Source organism: Lepisosteus oculatus, chromosome 10 (genome assembly GCF_040954835.1).
Source record: "Lepisosteus oculatus isolate fLepOcu1 chromosome 10, fLepOcu1.hap2, whole genome shotgun sequence".
NCBI classification, from domain to species: Eukaryota; Metazoa; Chordata; class Actinopteri; order Semionotiformes; family Lepisosteidae; genus Lepisosteus; species Lepisosteus oculatus.
Genome location: NC_090705.1, coordinates 24,707,740 through 24,711,586, shown reverse-complemented (window position 1 = coordinate 24,711,586; position 3,847 = coordinate 24,707,740). Strand labels below are relative to the sequence as shown.

At 40.1% G+C, this 3,847-nt stretch overlaps 1 pseudogene; it reads left to right on the top strand.

Moving 5' to 3' along the window:
* The first annotated feature begins 2,030 nt into the window (after positions 1-2,030).
* LOC138241618 (E3 SUMO-protein ligase KIAA1586-like) lies at positions 2,031-3,635 on the top strand (annotated as a pseudogene).
* Positions 3,636-3,847: the final 212 nt, after the last annotated feature.

Sequence of the window (3,847 nt, the reverse complement as noted above, 5' to 3'; positions counted from 1 at the left end):
GTGGTAATTAATGGACGTCTATGCAAACAGTATGTTATTCTTTACCGATTGGCACCTGCCCCACTATTTTAGCCAGGATAAATACTGTTTCCACCAATCCTGATAACAGCAGTAGCCATTATATTCAAACTTAAAGTCAGTATAGTCCCCAACCTACTCCCCTACACTCACTTTTGTTACTCAGGATCAATTGCTGGAAACTGAAATCAGTGCACTAACTGGGGATGAAATTAAATCCATTCCTTCATAATAAAATATCTCAGTTCCATCAAACTCAAGGTACAGTGACAGCTGCTGACCTTTAGAGCAACAAGTATAAACCTGGATCACAAGGAAAAGTTCAGAATGTAGTAGCAGCTTATTACTGAAATAATACTGTTAATATATAGTGATGTCAAGCATCTGTTGCTGTAAGATTTATTGTAATATTTAACTACAATTCCAACCACAATAACATTGAACTACATCTCATGTACTAATCATGTTCTAATCCAGATGGATGGTGTCCTCAATATTATACCTGCTGTACTTATAGATAAAGAGCCTGTAGTATGTGATAGAGAGTTCTGAGAGATATGTTGAGATACGTATTCTGGGGAGGGAAGCTAAGTGAAATCTAGGCAAATATAAGTACAGTGAGTGGGTTGTGACTTAATAATCATGTTCAGTCACATATGAGTGGTACAAGTCCATTTTCTGCTATTTATTATAAGGGGACTCTATACTGGTGGTTTTTTAGAGACAGAGGTACAATAGATACAATTAGCTATTTTATGTAAAGAAGTATACCTTGGATGTTAGTTGTGTCTCTAGTAGGTGTAGAGACCTACTGTAGTTACTGCAAATAGTCAAGATCCACAGACACAAATTAGAAAACACTCAGATGAAATTCAACAAATGTAGCATGTGAAGTTCATGAGGTTTACTTGTATAGTATTCCAAACACATACAGTAAATGAATCCTTATAAAAATCATAAAAAAAAAAATCATCAATGTGTTCTCTTAAGCATCTAAAGTATCTCAATATGTCGCATGATACAATTCAACTCTGCCAGAAGCTGTATTTGTTCCTGGCACATTTAATTTAATAGAATATCACACATCTAGTTATGTGTCTTTATCTGGAGTATTTTAGCATGCATAAAATATTTATTAAAAACTAACATTAAATTATCACAAGCATTCAGCTATATACAGTATACAGCAAAAGTATATACAGTACAGTATACCTGTACAACAAAGTAATACATATATGGACCATGGACACCACATCTCTTTATACCATAATTCCCCATAATGAAGTTTTACAGCCCTCAAGCACAAGCTGGACAAACGCACATTGCTTGATCCACCCACCCGCACCCTGGGACGCCTTGAAGAATTGGTTCTCACACTGAATGCATTCTCATTCAATAACCTTTTTTACCAACTGGTTAGTGGAGTCGCCATGGGCACCAGAATGGGACCCAGCCATAGTGCGAATTACGGGGGAGCTAGGGGGAGCTTAGCTCCCCTGAATAAGGCATGAGCTCCCCTGAAGAGACCATTTGTGAAATTTTGGGGGGTCTCTAAAATATGGAAACTGTCAATTTATAAAATTTCCTATTTATATGTGTCACCTTTTTCTGGTATAGACTACATTTGCGTTTCTGTTTTGACCGTGTTGTTGCCATTGAAATAGCTAAGCAATTTAATACTAGTACCGATCAAGGAATGGTTTCGCTGTTACAAAAGTAGGCAATGTTTCTTTTCATGTGACAAACGGACAAGCTAACAAGTCACTCTTGGTTACTGTACGTCTTCAAAAAAATTAAAGGCGCAGTGAATTTACAGAGAAAATTTCCAATAACATTAAATTTTCTATTTATATTTCTGAAAAGCAATGATAATGCCCAAGAGAAAACCAAACTTTACTTGCTAATTTTGGGTTCACAAAACAACCAAAACTGGCAATCTGACTGTTGCTGCTAACAGCTGCTCATCAGACAGTTTAGCTGTTGACCTGCCTGCCTGGCCTACCCTGCCGAATATGTCCACCAACAGTGATAACACCCCAGAGGAAGAGGCTGATCCCTCTTTGACCCCAGTCAGCACCAATCTACCAGCTAATCATATCATATATCATATCATATAAATGAGATGGGATGTGAGTGGGAAAGGGGACGTGGACAATGTAGTTTTGGACATCACAGAGCTGACGGATGGCACAGACGCAGAATCAATTTACAATTACCTGAGAGGGAGCCTTAGGAACGTGGGTTTTAATTATGAGTTTTTGAAGAAATATCTATTTAGCATAGCCACTGACCGGGCTGCAGTGCTCACTGGCAAATCCTCTGGACTAATTGCTAGGCTAAAACTTGACTTTCCTAAAGTGAATACACTGGAACATCCATGTCTGGATGTCTGGAACATCGCCTTGAACTGGTAGTCCAAGATGCTCTCAAAGAAGTGGCTGTGTGTAATCATTTCAAATTCTTTAATCGCAAAACTATATTCACTTTATCACCAATCGACTAAGAACGCTCGAATGCTCAAGAAAGCAGCTGCAGATCTAAATGTGTAGATTTTGAAAATTGGCCAGATTTTTAATATTAGATGGGTGGCAAGCAGTTTTAATACTGTAAAAACAGTATGGAAAGATTTGCCTGCATTGGCACATCATTTTAAAACAGCAAGCGAGGATGCATTACGCACTGCCACTGAGAGACAGAAATACAAGGGACTACACAAACACCTCACTAACTCCTCATTTGTTACAGATTTGGTATCTATGAAAGATATTCTCCGTGAGCTACAAGGCCTCTCCCTGAAACTCCAGACATCTCTGGTAGACTCCAGTTGTCACATTCAGCAGACCATCGATATCTTGACAGCCATGAAAGACACCAGCAGTAAATCCGAAGTGAAGGCGGAACAGTGCTTGTCACTGGGCATGTTTAAAAATGTTGAAATCTCAGAGGGTACTTCATGGGCAACAGGACGGACATCTGTGGTCACTTCTATTTTAAGGTAAGAGTAACTCCTGTTAAATTATAACTATATAATCTAATGCTCACTTTGTATGTGTTAGTTGACTGGCCTTTTATGCCTAATGCGTTGTCCCCCCCAACCAGGGGTGAGCTCCCCCCTAATGTCAAGATATAATTCACACCCTGGACTCAGCTATGCTAGTATTTTTGTCTGCGGGTAGAAGACGGCGCTGGGACGCATTCAGAGCTCCCGACACAGATTGAAATGAGTATAGGGACGCAGTCACCAGCTTTATTAAATATTGCGCTGACATTTGTGTACCAGAAAAGAAAATTAGGACATTTCCCAATCAATCATATGGTTCAACAACGACATTTGCAATAAAATAAAAAATAGATCCACCGCGTTCAAATTGGGAGACAAAGAGCTGTACAGGGAATCACGATATGCATTAGAGAAAGCCATAAAACGCACAAAATGGAACTACAGAGTGCGGCTTGAAATGCAGTGTGCTGACGCCTGGAGGCTATGGCAGGGATTACAGTCAATCACAGGCTACAAGGGCTGCAGCCAGGAGATCGACATGACCAACACATCTCTGCCGGACGAGCTGAACCATTTCTATGCCCGCTTTGATGTGTACAGGGCGAGATTTTTCTGAAACTCTCAGAGCAGGACATGCAGAAGACTCTGAGTAGGATGAAAATCCATAAGGCTCCAGGGCCTGATGGGATACCACCCCGCGTCCTTAGGACATGTGCAGCCCAGCTGACCACAGTGTTTCCGGACATCTTTAACTCCTCCCTGTCACAGTCCATTGTCCCCACCTGCTTAAAAAAAACAATATTGTTCCACTCTCCAAAAAGGAAAAAG